Source organism: Vulpes vulpes, chromosome 3 (genome assembly GCF_048418805.1).
Source record: "Vulpes vulpes isolate BD-2025 chromosome 3, VulVul3, whole genome shotgun sequence".
NCBI lineage: Eukaryota > Metazoa > Chordata > Mammalia > Carnivora > Canidae > Vulpes > Vulpes vulpes.
Window position 1 is genome coordinate 135,186,070 of NC_132782.1, and position 17,291 is coordinate 135,203,360.

Below are 17,291 nucleotides of genomic sequence, written 5' to 3' on the forward strand. Positions count from 1 at the left end.
TTTTCTAGTGTTTGCATTGCAAGTGACATCTGGCTGACAGGAACTTGGAGAAATGGGATACAAAGTGAATGCTGCAGTTACCACAAGCATCATATTTATCAAAAGGTTTAAGGTTGGTCTGTCTTTGTTTAACATATGAAACTTGGAGCGACGACCGAGAAGCACTATGTTTTTGTGTTGCGTGCATTTCTTCACTGAGTTGTTTAGGAAAAGGGTAGTCAGAGAGTAAACACTAATTGTATTATTTGTTCTGCTCATGAAACTAAATATTATACATCCTAAGTTCAAGAAAACACACTTAAATTGGATTTGATATAATTTCCATACCTTTTGCCTGGGTTCAGAGAATTTACAGTTTCCTGTTAGAAAAGCATGCGTACTGAACACTGGTCATCATTACTCAGGAAAGGTGATGTGGGAGAAAAAAAAGCGCTCAACTGCATTCTTAGTTTTAATTTTTAATTTGTGAATGTGCAAAATGTAAGACATGTGAAAACATGTAGTATGGTGTTTGCAAGCTCTGACTCCACCAAAATGCACACATGTAAATATAAACATTCTCTTATTATCCCTTTTCCCAGAGGTCATGGTGCAAACTATTAATTCAGTCGTGAGAAATATCATTTATTTAACAAAAATTTATGAGCCTACTAGGGGACTGTGGGCTAGCAAAGTGCTGGAGATTTGTGCAGAGAAGTCAGACAATCCCAGCTCTTAATAAATTCGCAGTGAGGCAGCAGGGAAGTTCAGGATGAAACAACTAAGTACAATAGGGGACTACAGACACCATGATAATAAGGTCTAGGAGGATCATTGGCAAAGTTGGGGCAAAATGGTGACAGTGGTCCATCTCCCAAAGACAGGTCGGTAAACAAAAAAGACAGCCGGGCTGTTGTGAAAATCTTTCAGTGTATCAAAGTAAGACATGCTCATTTTTTGAAACTTGAGAATTTCAGGAAAATAGAAACATGGCAAAAATTACCCTTGTGCTTATCACCTAGAAATAAATACTGCTGACCTGCTTCTAACTGCTGACCTTTCTTTTCTCAATAACTATTTTTTTTTTTTTTGGAAAGCACTGTGATAGTACTGCAAATATATTGCATATAGTCAAAAATATTAATTTGCTGTTTATAAAAAGTATCATTGTTGAATGCACTTCCATGTTATTTTAAACTCTTCCTATACAGAGTTATTAATGACTGTATAATAGTCCAATTGATACTGCCAGGCATTAGTTACTACTCTATTAAGATATCTGGGCTGGGCACCTGGGTGGTGCAGTCGGTTAAGCATCCGATTCTTGATTTTGGCTCAGGTCATGATCTCGGGCTCAACAAGGAGTCTGCTAGAGATTCTCTCCCTCTCCCTGTGCCCCTCATGAACTCTCTCTCTCTCTCTCTCTCTCTCTCTCTCTTTCTCTCTCTGAATAAAGAAAAGGATCTTTAAAAGAAAGATATATGGGTTGCTTTTCATCTCCTTTAAGCAACAATGTCGCTAACTTCTAAGAAAAAGGAGTTTAAGAAAAGAGAGATAAATCTCCAATGGTGGGATTCCTGGCACCAGAAGAAAACATGAAAAAGGTAAATAACATTTATTCAGCATCTGTTATGTGCTATGCACTTTACATATGCTACTTATTGCCACAGGAATCCTGATTCAATGTGGCATAGAATAGACTGGATCCACCCAGACCTGGGCTCAAATTTAATTCCCAGCTTTGTCCAGCTATGTGATTTCCAGAAAATTAGTTAATCTCTCTGACTCTCAGCTTCCTCATTTATGAATTGGCAGTATTATGACCCATTCATTTAACAATAGTTTATTGAGCTTATTTTATGTGTAAAGTATCTTGCTAGGTATTAAAGACCTAAGAGGAGTGTGGTTATGTCTCAAGTCTTTGAAGAGCTTATAGGTAAGCCTAGTGACAGAATCAGACATGGAAAAAACAGGCCTGACAGGTCCCAGGGGAACTCAGACAAGAAAGGGATACATTCTTCCTGGTGGAGTAACATTTGGTCTGGGTCCTAAGTTATGAGGAGCAGGTTTTAACTTGCTGTTCTTCACCAAGAGCATCTGTCTTCTGCTCAGCAGGCAACTGTATGGCTGTGTTATTGCATTTTTGCCCTTGTCCCTGCCCTGAAGAAGCTTACTAGTTGGGTTCAGTCTTGCCAGAAGAATGTGGCTTCTGTGTTATGGACTAATACTTTATTCAATAAGTGATTGTACTGGTTTTGAGGTGATTGGTTTCTGCCAGAGTCCTTCCTTCTGAGAGATGTGTCTAACTGTGAAATAAAGAAAATATATGTTGGCCTCTGCCCCACTTCCTGACACAGAACTCCTGAAACTCTTGTCATTTCAATGACAAGGATTTGGGGTGTGTGTGTGTCTTTTGTTCTAAGGAGCGGACTCTGGGTGGGCTCCTGGATGGCTCATGGATGAGGGCTGGTCACCAGAAAGTCCAGGCCATGATGAGAAGCTTGAATATTTAGCCTCCCCTCTCTCTCCCATTGTCCAGTGAGGGGAGAAGGATGAAAAATAGAATTAATAATAGATATGCGTATGTGACAAAGACTCCGTGAAAGGCCTAGAAGTATGGGGTACAGAGAGTGTGCAGCTTGTGAACAGGTGGAGCTGGAGGAGTGGCAAGCTCAGAGAGGGCATGGGAGCTCCGAGTCCCTTCCCTCGTACCTTGCCCTGTGCATCTCTTCCATCTCTGTGTTTATCCGTATCCTTTTCTGATAAACTGGTAAATGTAAGTAAATATTTCCCTGAGTTCCGTGAGCAGCTCTAGCAAACTAATGGAATTGAAGGAGGGGATCACTGGGACCTTCAATCCAAGGATGTCTGAAGTGAGTGAGAGGCTGTGGGACCATCTTTAATGGGGTTTGACCCTATCTCCAAGTAGACAGTGTCAGAATTGAATTAAATTGTAGGATCCGGGGATCCCTGGGTGGCGCAACGGTTTGGCGCCTGCCTTTGGCCCAGGGCGCGATCCTGGAGACCCGGGATCGAATCCCACATCAGGCTCCCGGTGCATGGAGCCTGCTTCTCCCTCCGCCTGTGTCTCTGCCTCTCTCTCTCTCTCTGTGACTATCATAAATGAATAAAAAAATTTAAAATAAAAAAAAAAATAAAAATAAATAAATAAATAAATAAATTGTAGGATCCCCTGGTGGCTTTGCAGAGACTTTCTTGTTGTGGGGGAAAACCTCCATGCATTTGGTGACCAGCACAGTGAGTCCTATGGGAGTAGTCAAGAAGCCTCACAGGAGAGAAAGTCACAGTAGGGAAGAACTGGGTTTTTTCTCCTACCTGGAAGTGGAAAGTGAGTTTCTCTTTTATGCTAACCTTATAAACAAAGGGTCCTATTGACCCAGGGGTCACCTTTTTTTAAAGATTTTATTTATTTATTAATGAGAGACACACAGAGGCAGAGACATAGGCAGAGGGAGAAGCAGGCTCCTTACTAGGAGCCTGTTGGGGGACTCGATCCCAGAACCCTGGGACCATGCCCTGAGCTGAAGGCAGATGCTCAACCGCTGAGCCACCCAGGCATCCCCAGGGGTCACTTTTTGACACCGCGGTCTTTTAAAGCCTTATTAATCTGAATAAAACCGCTACTAAAATATCTGGATTTTACAAAAGGTCAATGGCAATAAGCAATATACAGACATGCTCAGTAATCACGTTTGGACCTGTACATTATTAAGTCCCTCTCTGCTAAAAGTTTCCCAGTCTTAAAACTTGAATACTCAGACCTAATGGCAAGTTTTCATTCATAATTTAGGAAATTAAAATGTTTCAGACAGCACTACAGTTGTCATTTGAACCAGAAAGATGATTTAAGTAATTTTTTTTCTTTCTCTCCCAAAATTTTACCCAAAAGTCCATCTGGATGTTCATCAGATGTGGGAAGGTAAATATCTTTGCAGATTTTACTAATGAACCCCAATCTTAAAAAACTAATCTGTAGCTCCTGTCTTCTGTTATGAACCAACAGTGCATCAGTTAGCTACTGCTATCAAACTGCAGCATGACAACCCACTCCACAATTCAGTGGCTCAAAACAGTCATTCGTTTAGCTTTTGAGGGTTGAGGTAACCAGGATTTGACCTAGACTGGTCATGGGCTAGTGGTGGCTCTGTTCCATGTGTCATCCTCTTCGTAGGACCTGTGGTTAGTTTGGGCATGTCCTTCCCATGGCAATGGCAGAGTCACAAAAGACATGCCCAACAGTTTTCCGACCTCTGTTTGCATCCTGCCTGCTAATATCCTACTGGCCAAACAAGCCACTTAGCCGAACCGAGTCAAGGTTTAGGAGAGCACCGCAGAGGGACATGTCAAACAGCATAGGTGGGGAGGAATTGGGGCCATTAGCAGAGACTATCCCAAATGGCCCTACCTCTTTTCTACAAAAGAATGGGCTTTAAATAGGGATTTATTTTTTAATTTCCATTTATTTCAAGGCTTCTATACTTTAGGCCCTTACTCTCTCATTATCATCCTGCAGTCCTACAAAATGCACTTCAATATCCCTATTTGCAGATGAAGAAATTGAGGCTTCGAGATGTCAAGTAACCAGCTTAAAGCTTTCACTGCTGGTCAGTGACAGAGTCTGGACCTAAGTCCCGTCTGTGGGCTCAGGGCTTTGCATTCTGTTCCTTCTCCTCTGTTAACGCTGCCTCTCTGTAAAACCTCACTTGTGAAATTCAAGAACAAGAAGGAATTTTAGAACTCGTGTCATCTAATCTTTTTATTTTGTAGATGAAACAACTGAGCCCCCGAGAGATGATTTCTACATTTTTATCATATTAATTAATAGAAAACCAAGGGACTAGAAACTGAGTCTCTTGATTCCTCACTTTCTCCATTATTTCATACATTTTATTTACTGTACACAAATTTCCCGAATGCCTGCTCTGTGCCGGGCATTGTGTCAATTCAGTTCTCTGCTGCTAAAATCATATTCCGATGATGGAAATGAAGAGGAAGAAGTCTTTTGAGTATCTACTATGTGACCCAAAGGGTGACCATGTTTTCCTAAAATTTACTATAATCTGAAAATCTGAACTGCTGAATCGGTCTGTTTCATCCAAAGCACAGGACAGATTTCCCTCTGGCACCGACCCATTCCACATTTCCCAGAGGCCCAGTGGGCCTGGAAGGCTGTGGGAGCTGTGCGGGCAGCCTGACACTGCCGATGGTGAAGGAGAGCACCTAGCTCCACTTTGGCAGCTGTGTAATGACGCTGAAATCATACAGCTGCCAGGCCCCAACTTAATTAGAGCTGACCTTAAGATGAATTTTGCAAGCCACTTAAATAGATCTCTTTCTGGAAAGTTTTCAGAGTGAAAAGGAGAAAACAATAAAATGTCTCCAATTTGCAGTCCCTCCCTCTGAGATCTGCTACATGCGCCCCCATGCTCTCCCCGGCACTGAGTCATTATCCCCAGTGGGCCCTGCAAGCCTAACACTGATGGAAAACAAGCAAAATACAGTTTCGAGCTGTTTGCACTGGATCAAAGCCGCCCTCCCCGCGTTGGGGCGCATTGTATTAGCTGTGGGAGGACAAGGAGGGTGTGGAGGAAAGTTGGAGGCAAACCTGCCTGGGTATGGGAAGCACTGGGGCGAGTCCTGCGGCCTTTCCCTCTTGAAAAAGAAAGTGCCGCCAGTACCCAGGCTGGGGCCTGGCACATAGCAGGTGCTCCGCGTAACATCTGGTGAACGAATGATGATTGAATGAACGACTCTCTCTGTAGTGCTGGTGCTTGTCTGGTTGTGTTTCACTGGATTTGGCATAGAGGATAGTGGTTTAGGCTGTGTGCTCAATCATTCAGCCAGCCGCCAGGTAACAGTGTTCCCTGTGACCCTGGCATTGAGGAAGTGACAGGTCTCAGATCTGCACAGCTGCTACCCTTGAGGAGCTTGCCATCTAATAAGATAAATTAGACCTGAGTTTTGAACCCTGATCCTGACACTTACTGGTTGTTTGTGGACCTGTTATTTATATCTTCGTGCCTCGGGGTCCCCATATGTTTAAAAAAATGTATAATAGTAGTACCTAATTTGATTAATACGTATGAGATGAAGCATTTAGAATATTGTCGGACGTCCAAAAAGCACCATGTAAATGTTTGTGACTCCTTCATATATTGCTGTGAGGACTGAATGTGAAAATGCATGAACAGAGGTGACCATGATGCTGGGAGATATTAAGAATTCCCTAAATTATAGATACTATGAATACCCGTTATGGGTAACTTGGAGCGTCATAGCCATTCTAACTTGATGCAGAGGAGGCGGGAAGTGGTAGGGAAGTGGATTAGAGGGAGAGTGAGGCTGGGTCTCGGGCAACTAAAATTGGACTTGTTTTCTGATTCTCAAGCAAATACACTTGGAGTCACACACACACACACACACACACACACCCCTTGACAGCACTTTTAAGGGACCGTTTTGGAGGAGCGGTGCCTGTATCCCTAACTTAAATCTTCCTAAAAGTTGAAATCCCTTATTCTGGATTCACTCCCATCTTATGGACAGTTATTTCACTTGAACAGTTATTCTGGAATGCAGCTGGATAGGATTTCCCGGCAAGATCAGGAGGTGCCATGGTGGCCAGGGTACCTCTGTGTGGGCAGGAGGGGCTGCTCCTTTCTGCTCTTGCGGGAATCTTCCCCATCCTCGCAGCCTGTCAGCATCTGTAGAATGATGTATTTTCCTTCCCACTTATGCTCCTTTCCTATATCAAGTGTTTCTTACTTGGTATTGCCCTGTTCCTTTGGATCCAGTGAAACCATTAGAGATCCGCCATTAATCATTCTTAATTTTATTCCCCTCTTTCTTTCCCACCGGACTTCCACTAGGGCCTCTCCTCCTGTACGCAATCACTCCAACCTGTTATTTTTCCTTCTCTGTGGGTTTCTCCCTCCATTTGAATAGCTCACTCATAAACAGCATCATTGAGACTCAAGATAAGTAGATGTACAAGTGCCTCTGTACTTGAGGCTTCCCATCTGGGCAAATCCTCATCCTCCACTGAAGCATGTCTACGACTTCAGCTTCCACAGCCCTCTTCAGCAGCGGAGGAGCGTCTGCTCTCTCTTACACCTTCTCATCGCACACCCACAAATGTGGCACCCACAGAATCATGCCCGGGCTTCCAAACAGCCCCCAGCCAGCCGTGCACCCAGCATACACCTCTGTCAGCAGTGCAGGGGAGTGGGGACTGTGGTGGTCGGGATAGCAGGAGAAGGGGACACGAGGACAGCAGAACACACACCTCAAAGGCCACCGCCTAGAGTGACCTAGGAACACTCAGTGAAAGTAAGGGAAGTGGTTATAAGCGAGATTCCAACGAGTTGCTCGGTGCTCTCACAGGAAATAGGAGAAAAACGCGGCCTTCTATCACAGCAGGAGTTTTGCTAAACAAGAAGCACTTGACCTTAGAGGTGAATAATCCCAGAAACAAGCAACCAAGTAAGTTCCCAAAAGATGTCCGGAAGGTAGTCATGCATTTCGAGAAGTTTATTTTTTATTTTTAAAAATATTTTATTTATTTATTCATGAGAGAGAGAGAGAGAGAAAGGCAGAGACTTAGGCAGAACGAGAAACAGGCTTCCTGCAAGGATCCCTATGCAAGACTCGATCTCGGACCTCTGGATCACGACCTGAGCCAAAGGCAGATGCTCAACCAGTGAGCCACCAAGACATCCCAGTTTTGAGAAGTTTAGAGAAAGGTCTTCCTGAGGATGAGGTTGGGAGCGGGTGGGGTCGCATTAGACAAATACATGTAGTCCTGGAACCCAAAGGGGCATAAGGGGCCTGCACCATCCGCTCTGCAGAAGAGGCACAGAAAACTTTTGCCCAAGGTTTCGAGGCTAGCTCACGTTTGATATTCCAGGCTTTCTGACTCCTAGTCCAGTGCTCTTTCCGGAGCCCCAATTTAACTTAGAGACTGCATCCCACTGTAAGATTTTTTTTTTCTTTTTTTAGAAGGAGGAGAAGGAGGAAGAGGAAGATGGAAAGAAAAGTGATGGGTGCTTGGTGTACCATCACGGATCCTGGTGGATTCAGGATGCAGAGGAGAAGCCTCCCTCCCGGGGGTGGGCGGGCAGGGGGTGAGAAAGCACGGGTAGCAGTACCAGGTAGCCAGCAACCCCGAAGCCGAAGACCGTGAAGACGTGCAGTTAGCTCTTCATTTTGTTGTTGAAGGGACCGGGTTCCATAGGCGGGGAAGGAGCTTGCTGAATAGCGACGCTCACCATTTGCTCCTCCAAACACATTCTGTGGGAGGGCGTGGGATTTCACAGCAGTGAGAGCAAAACTATTCACAGCAGTACCATATGCTCCCCACCATCAGGAGCGGCGGTCCTGGTCACTGGACTTGGCAGGCGAAGCCACTGAATGGAAATGCTGAAGACCACAGTAGGAGTTTTCTCTTTGTGGGTTTTGGATGGTAAAATCTTCAATCTGTTCCACAGGCAGACATCAGAGCGAAAAATAATTCTACACAAATTGCGTGCGTGTGTCCGGGTGTGCGCGTGCAAGAGCATGACTACGTGTTGCCTCCGGAAAAGTGGAGGGAGAAGCGGGGGCTCGGCACTTGTCCCGCACCGTGCTACCGAGGCAGCGGGTCAAACCTTGGATGCCAACGGAGAGGACACTGGGAGAAGGAAAGATGGAGACAGATTATTTTTAGTATAAATTCCATGTTTTTGGTTTTTTTGTCTTAAGAAAAAAAGTAAGATTGAGAAGAATTTCCCAAATGCCAAGACCATTTAATAGCAGAATTACAACTGACGATAAATGCAGCACTTTTTAAAGCTTGTCCTTTCTCTGTTATTAACTTTGTTCTTTCGGTTGTGCCAGAGAAAGCACAAGAGACAGAAATTGGCAGAAATATGGGTCTGAAGAACAGAAATTCAACTCAAATGAAAATACCGTGAAAACCTCTAGTAAAAAAAAAAAAAAAAGTCTTTAGTTTAATAGCACAACTTTCATCATCGAGAAAAGGTTTATTTGAATTAAAAGTAAAATTTAGGACGCTCTATTATCCAATCATTAGTCATTCCGGGCACGTATGGGCTATTTTCTATTTCCAAAGTGGTTTGCAATCATTAGTTAATCCACTCAGCATGCTTAGTCTAAATTGTGCTCTATGCACATGATAGATAAGGACGGTTGTTGGGGACAGGCCCCGACACAGGCCCCGACACAGCGGCTGGAGAGCGGCCTGGGCGTCAGGCCCCGCGGCTCGGCTGCACCGCCCGCCTGGTCTGCGCGAGCCCGGCCTCCACCGCGCGGCTGCAAGACAAGGAGTCGACTGGTCTAAAATATAGGGAAATACATTTGTACACGGACATTTGTGTGTGTGTGTGTGTGTGTGTATATATACACACGCACAAATGGATATACATATCCATCACAGCCATATATATATGATATATTTGATATATTTGATATATTTGTATATATTTGTATATCCGTTTGGTATATAGAAAATATCTCCTCCAACAATTGTTGAAAGGCCTGGCGTTTGCATTTCCCTTCCGCGATCTGTGGGTCCGGTTGTCCTCCGAGGTAAAAATCGATTTTAAAGAGCCAATCGGGGCAGCCCCAGTGGCTCCGTGGTTTAGGGCCTGCCTTGGGCCCAGGGAATGATCCTGGAGACCTGGGATCAGTCCCACCTCGGGCTCCCTGCATGGAGCCTGCTTCTCCCTCTGCCTGTGTCTCTGCCTCTCTCTCTCTCTCTCATGAATAAATAAAATCTTAAAAAATAAAAATAAAAAAATAAAGAGCCAATCGCGGGATGCCTAGGTGGCTCAGCGGTTGAGCACCTGCCTTTGGCCCAGGGCGTGACCCCGGGGTCACAGGATCGAATCCCACGTGGGGCTCCCTGCATGGAGCCTGCTTCTCCCTCTGCCTGGGTCTCTGACTCTCCCTCTGTGTCTCTCATGAATAAATAAATAAATAAAATCTTAAAAAACAAAAAGGGCCAGTCGCTGGGCAGTCCCCCCCCACCATGGGGGTGCCGGAGATGCTAAGCAGTATCCCCTCTGTACGAGGTTGCAGCCGAGGGCCCAGTGCCCTGGAACACATCCGCGGGGCGACTTCACGTTCTTTTCTTCCCGGCCACCCCTAATGCTGGTCTGGATTGTTCTCCGAGGTTTGCCAACTTCAGTTTTTCTCTCTATAGGAAGAACGCTGTGAGCGAGATGTGGCGTTTAAGTGTTCCGATGTTGGTTTTTCAAGGATGAACCAAGGCCTGTGCCCAGCAGAGCTGGGCCACGTCGTGCAGAGTTACCACTGCGTGGCCTTCCTTTCTTTTTCTTTGCTTGCCCCCAGCCGATCCAGACACACTGAAATGTGGCTCCGAGGCCATTTGCATCCAGAGGTTTAATTAACCTCTAGGTGGCATGCAGGGAGGTGTGGCTTCTTACCTGCCTTCTTCAGTTTCTCCGGCTTTGAACTCACAGCCTCTGGGAGCTTGGGGGGGAGGGGGGGTTCCTTATTTGTTTATTTATTTGTGTTTGTTTTCTTTCTTTTCACAGAAAGAGTCTGTCCAGACTGAGCTTTTATCTAACTGCTTCAAGTTTTAGATTTTCTTTGGATACTTCAAAGTTTGTTTGGTCCATAGACCCATTAAATTAATTCTGTCCTACGTTAGCTCTGCGTATGACACAGTGGTCCCTCAATCCATGGAAAAGCGTGCTAAAATACTGCTTAAACTCGTATTAAGGAGTTCCCTTTTGCAGAGTTTCACGATTTTTTTAATTGCATGGAAGTGTTCATCATTTCGCAATCTCTTTCTAAATAGTTTGCTTGGTAAGAGTTTGATTTTTTTGATGTCTAATAAGTCTTAACTGTGTCCTGATAATGAAAGCAAAAAAATGACCAGGCCTTCATTATTTCATTTGGAGGCCATTCAGAAATTCTTTACTTGTGCTAACTGATTACCAGTGACAACGGCCCTCAAAACGCCCCCGCAGAGCACATGGCCAGCCCAGGGTGATTCACGATGGCGTCACTGGGAGAGATTACGAAGCCCAGGGCTGTGATGGTGCCAGTCCATGCCTTTTCAGTGAGAAAGCATTCAGGCTCCGCAGAGTGTTAATCTGGCCACAAAATGGGAGACGGCTAAGTCTGCCTGGAATGTCTGGCTGCTGGTTGGCAGACGCAGCCCTTTCTTCACCTTGGATCTGCTGGGCTAAGGATGCTTTCATAGTAATTTTCCAATGTCTTCCTTGATCAGTAGACTGCAGCATTTTATCATTTTGCAGATTTTGTTTTCTTCATGGGTTATTACTTCCACTGAACTGCACTTAACATCTATTAGCTTAGGTCTCCAGAAGATCAAAGTCCCTCTGTATCTGATTATTCTGCTCTTTGCAATTTGTGTCTCCCCCTCACTCCAGCCCCCTCCCCACCAATCCAGGAGCCTTGCACGTTTACAGATTTGGTTTCAGTGTCTTCCTCAAACCGTTTATAGACATAAAAGCATCATAAAGAGGGCATTGTGTCTTTAGAAAGAGAATAGGAGAGAAAAAAAGTGAAGACAGCAGTAGTAATTCTTGGATTATTTCTATCTCAATATGCATCATTTAAAACTCATGTGTAAAATCTTTAAAAATTTGTGTTTAAATATTTTTCTTTTTGAATCTGGGTGGGCAGGGGAGAAAGAAGTGCTAATGTCATAGTATTATGCTGCTGTTATAGAAGTCAAATTCCTGTTGAGATTTATTCTTTTTCTAAATCACTCACTCTACCCCCCTCCTTTTTTTCCCCCCAAAGCCCTGTCCAGTCTCCCCACGTTTTTAGTTAAAAACATTTGTATTGTCTTTTTTAGGAACCTGTTTACAGGGCCAACATTCCATTCATTTTATGGTTTACTGTTAACCTTAATGACTAGGTTCTAACGGAGGATTTTATTTCCTTTCTGAACATCTAGTAAATAAGAATCATCCTCTAAATTTGGTCTCATAGCTGTGATGTACCAAAGATCCTCTATCACATGTCGACCGAGTCTCAACAATAGACCAAAGCTGGCCCAGTCAGGACATTTGCACCAGCCCTAAAAGGAATATTTTTAGAAACAACATAAGAGGCCTGGTACACACCTATCAGCAGATGTGAAGTGGGTGCTTGTGAGTTGAGACAGGTATTAAAAACTCAAACTACATTTGGCAGCTGAAAAAAAATAACTCTAAGGAGATGTGAATCTGAAGAAATTATTGAAACAAAGGCCAGCAGCTTTTTGTGTAAGGATAGTTCCTTGTCAGAAATGCTTAACGCTATTCTCCATGGCGAATAAGAGACACCAAAGCAAGAGGGAGGAGAAAAAGTGTGAACTAGAGCATGGCTTTTCAAACGTGAATGTGTTTAGAGAACATAGGAGGACCTTGTTAAAATGAAGACTCTGATCCAGTAGGCTGGGTGGGACCTGAGAGTTTAACTGGCTCCCAAGTGATTCAGATGCTGCTGATGCAGGAACTACTCTTTAGGAAAGAGGTAGAGGCTCTCCCTGTCCCCATAGCTTGTCCAATGGGGCAGAAGGGCCGCTCATTTTACCTAGCACAGGACACCATCTCCTTGTGAAACATTAGTCTCTGAGGGTGGATGCTTGGAAGTCCTAGATCAATGGATCTCAAACTTTTCTGTGTATTTTAATTCTCTAGGAACTTTAAAAACCCCACCACCCAGGCCACACCCCTTATCAATTAAATTAGAATCTCGGGGAATAGTAACCAAGCATCAGGATTTTAAAAAATTCTTCAGATGACTCCAAGGGACAGCCAAGTTTGAGAACCAATTAAACAAGATACATTAACTAGCATAATAATAGCAGCCAACATGGGTCAGATGCTTCTATATAAATACCAGGTATTGCGATAAATATATACATTTTAAAAACTGAATCATCAAACAAACCCCTCCTACAGATCAGGAAACAGGCAGGTATTATGTAGCTAAATAGCTGGCAGAACTAATATTAGAAAGGCAAAAAGAGCAATATCATCTGGAAGTAAGCGTTGGGTGGAAGAGCAGAGAACTTGCTCATTAATGAACATTTATGCGTGAACCCAAGGTTTTCTTTTATTTGTATTTTTGACTTTTACACAACAGTTGGTGCTGCCATTAAAATCCCATCCCCCTCTCTTGCTTCACCCCCACCCTCAAAGACCCATGCATGTCCCAGACCCTTGAGCTGAGGTCCATTGCCTTCAGTTGCAGGCTTCTGGAGCCTTGACTCTAGGTAGGCTTTGTTTTGTCTCATTTCAGAGATTACTGTGGTCTCTCTTACCCCTAACTGGGCAGCAGGGGGAGCTATGGCTACCAGAAAAAAATAGCCTGTAAAACTACCCCCAAGTGATTTGACTTTTATTTTCTAAAGAAAAAAATTTGACTAGTAGTAGTTCTTCATGCAAAAACTAATGCCTACTGCCCCAAACCCCAGAATATAGGCAAATAACCCATTTGGGCATGCTGACAGCAGAAAATCACAGGGGTGCTCATGAGGCCTAGAGACAATGGAGAAGAGGCTATACCAGTACAATAGTCAAGGTGGCTGATCAGTCCAGAAAGGAGCCACAAACAATCAATTGTATTTTCCCGAATGGTGTTCCTCATTCAAAGAGGACTAGACAACTGTAACAAAATGTGTAAAATATAAAAACGTGAGCTTTCTTTGTTAATTCTGGTCAATATAGGTTCATTTAACTCAGGTTGTGCCTGTTAGAGGACGTAGGGTTGGTGAGGAGTTAGAATCCTCAAAACAACACTCTCATGGTAAAAGAGTTTGAAGGAAATTTGAAAAATCCTAAAGAGAGAAAATTCTCCCTCAGTTCACTGCAGAACTGGGTACCAACTTACCCCAGTCAGAAATTTAGAGAAGTTTCTTCCCAAGTCTGAGAGCCTCTTCAGGATTGTTTCAGCTCAGACCCTTAGATTGGTGATGTGCTTAGAGGAGATTAAGGCATGTTACTATAATCACATTACGGTGTCTTAGTAGATCTAGAAGTTAACTATACCACCTCGTTCCATTGGAACACCCTGCTCTCTTGACTTCTCTTTACTTGGCCTCTACTTTATCCTCCATCTTCAACCCTAATATAGGAAATCACAGGGGAGAGTGTGATGGGTATCCAATGCCATATTCCATTCACAAAGACAATCTCGTCAGAATTCCTTTTCTACCTTTCATTTTGGAGTGTTCATGTGTCATCTCTAGGAGGAATTTAAGGACGATGGAACCAGAACCTTTCCATTACACACATTTTGGCCACTGTGATGCTAGGCGCCTTTAATGCGTTGCCATGAGTTGATAAAGCTCTTGGAAATTGATAGGTAAACTTCACGAAGGACCCGATGGTCTATACAATGGAGTTTCAGGGTGTGATCTATATGGCTTTGAGTCCCTGGAGCAATTGTTAGCAGAGTGATATGAAAATATATTCAGTGCTTAACCTTAATTTCACTCACTGTATTCTTCACAAATGTGTCCTAATTATGTGTGAGCTTGCTTCTCTTCTCCTGGATGCACTCAATCTAGTAAAGGAACTGGGCTATTGCACTGCAAGCAGACAGATTAGTAGTGGCACAAATGCATGCAAAAATACACAGACAAGTCTTTGCTCTGTAGTCGAAGCCTCCCTGGTAATTCTCCTGTGTCCTTGAAATTGAGTTGCCAGTTTATGTACACCAGCTAAAGGGTCTGCTTCTCTTCACTGAGCTCTGTCTGAGACTCCCTGTGTTACTTGATTAGCATGTGAGAGTTACATGCTCCACCCCTGTCCTGCTGAATCTACCTGGGATCATGAGCCAGACCAGGGACATTTGGAAACACATACAATTCCCTCTGCAGGAAAATATTTCGCTTGAGAAAAGGACAAGTGACAATCTTATTAAGAAAGCTGACTCTCTAAACAGGATTTTTTTTTTTTTTTTTAAATCTCAGTGACTACGGAGGCTTACATACTGGTGAAGGCTCAAAGGAAGGTGGTCTGTAGTTTGAGAGACTTTCCAGGCACAGCACAGATCAGGCTCACCAGTTTGTGGGATCACAGACCAAGGAGAGAAGGAGGTAGGGGTGGGTGGTCGGACCTGGGAGCTGTCCTTTCCTCTCTAGGAATAAAAATTGCAATTCTGCATGTTTTGTTTCCAGGTTAAAAAAAGAAAAAGTGGTGTGGGCAGTTTTTCCCTAATGTCCTAATAGGTTGCCTGAGGCATATAAGCATGAACAATAAACCTTGTTAAATGATAATCTGTAAAGGAAAATTGAGACCTTATTCAAATGTGATGGAGAAAACACACTCATACACTCCCTGCCGCCTTGTCATAAGCAGAGGAGGGCTCCCTCCAGGGAAGCAGTGAAGGATCCATGCACATTGGCGGGCCAACCAATACGCCAATTGGGAACCTATTCAACTCTAATTTACCCCTGTGTCCCCAAAAGCTGGGTCAAAACTCTTTCTGAGGCAGCACATAAATAAGAGTTTTGGTTTTTCTTTCCTGGGCTGAGCCTCTCCTGTCACACCCCACAGTGAGCTAGTCTGAGGGGTCAGAGATAAACTAGGGTTCTTCAGGAATGGGTCCTCATCCCTCTTTCATGGATCCCACTTTCTTTTCCCTTCTCTACTGCTGCTTTTTATTCATTGCCGGGTTTACCTCCTCGATAAAGAAATCAGGTTTGCCTATAACTCACCCTCTGGGGTGGGCCAGATTTTCACAAGTTTGGACCAAAGAAATTACTAAAGTCCCACTAAGTTTGAAGCAAGCTCTCAAGTAGGGGCTTCCTTTCGAAAGCCTCCTCTCCGGCTTAACCTTCAATGCTTTTCTTCCTGAGAAATGATTCACTCTCCCGCTTTTGATGGTGCTCTGTTTAGCAGGTGTGACAGATGCTGTTGATTTGCTCACTCAACACCTCTTTCCAACCCCTCCTTTCTTGTCCCCCTTCACTGTGGAAGCAGGAAAAGCTCCATAGTGCTTTCCCACTCACTTTCCCAGCCTCCCTTGGATCAGGCAAAAGGTGGGGGTGGGGTTTGCAGTTCTGTTGATGGGAGTCCAAGGCAGTCATGGCACTGCTTCTGGGAAAGTGGTTTTTCTTCCTGACAAATGGTAGAAATAAAGCCAGCACTAACCCTTCTTACTTTTTTTCTGCTGAATGTGGGTGATGCTTGAAGGTACAGCTACTATTTGGCATTAAGGAAATTGTCGGGATATCAGAGTGGAAATATAGAAGGAACTGGGTTCTTCTTGATGATTTGGTTGAGTTACCATAGCTCCACGCATCTGGTATGGATGTCCTAGATTATCTGTCTGCCAATTTCTTATTGGGTTACCATAAAAAAAATTAAAATTATATATATATATATATATATATATATATATATATATATATATATGCCAGAAATATCAGGTATTCTGTTAATCACAGATTAATATGTCCCTAACTAGAATAACTAGCATAAAAACCAAACCCAGATGAACCCCTTTCCCACTCCCCAAAAAGCTCTATCCCACTGAGTTCCAAGCTATGTGTTAGGGGAAGTTGTTAACATGATCAGTCATGTTGTCATATTCTCATTTTTGCCATTTTACAGATAGGGCAACTAAAGGCTGGGGATCTAAAGGAGCCTTACCAAGGTCACACAGTAAGCCGCTAAGAGCTGGGGAATAGAGCCAAGAGCTCTATAATCCCAGGCGAGGCCTCCTCTGCTCTGTCTCTCCCCCTCAGCTGGGAAAATGTCAAAGGATTTATCAAAAACAGCCTGAAGCTAGATTAGGTATTTTAATACCCAAAGCACTTAATTACTAATACAGTTTAAGGTACATTAACCTAATTGGAAACTTTCTACATACGGCATAGGTTTTTTTTTTTTTTCCCTGAAAAATTAATAGTATTTTTGTCAAACTTTTCTACTAGCCCGCCTCATCTTTAGGTGTTACTACTGGTTTTCAAAGTTAGAAAAATATCACAGCCAAGAGCTGAATTAATGTTACTTTCTTCTGTAAAAGAACAAATAGTACAAAAAGAATAAAATGGGAGAAAACAATAAATATGAATTTGTACCTGATAATTGCATATGTCACCCACTTAGCATGCTGGGAAGCTGGCAGGACTCCGTCATGGGAACTCAGAGGTCATCCTTGGCTGTTCTGCTCCCCACATCCTGCCTCCAGTCCATACCACATCCTCTTGTGTCTAGCATTTCTCACCACCCTGCATCGAGGCCCCTAGGCCAGGCACTCCATGTTCTCCTCCGGATTACTGCGATGGCTATCCAGCC

The 17,291-nt window shown here is 43.7% G+C and overlaps 1 long non-coding RNA gene across 1 annotated transcript in view; it reads left to right on the plus strand.

Moving 5' to 3' along the window:
* The window catches only part of LOC140598384 (uncharacterized), a 386,651-nt gene that overhangs the window by 321,534 nt on the left and 47,826 nt on the right, over positions 1-17,291 (plus strand). The gene's annotated exons all lie outside the window — the stretch shown is intronic.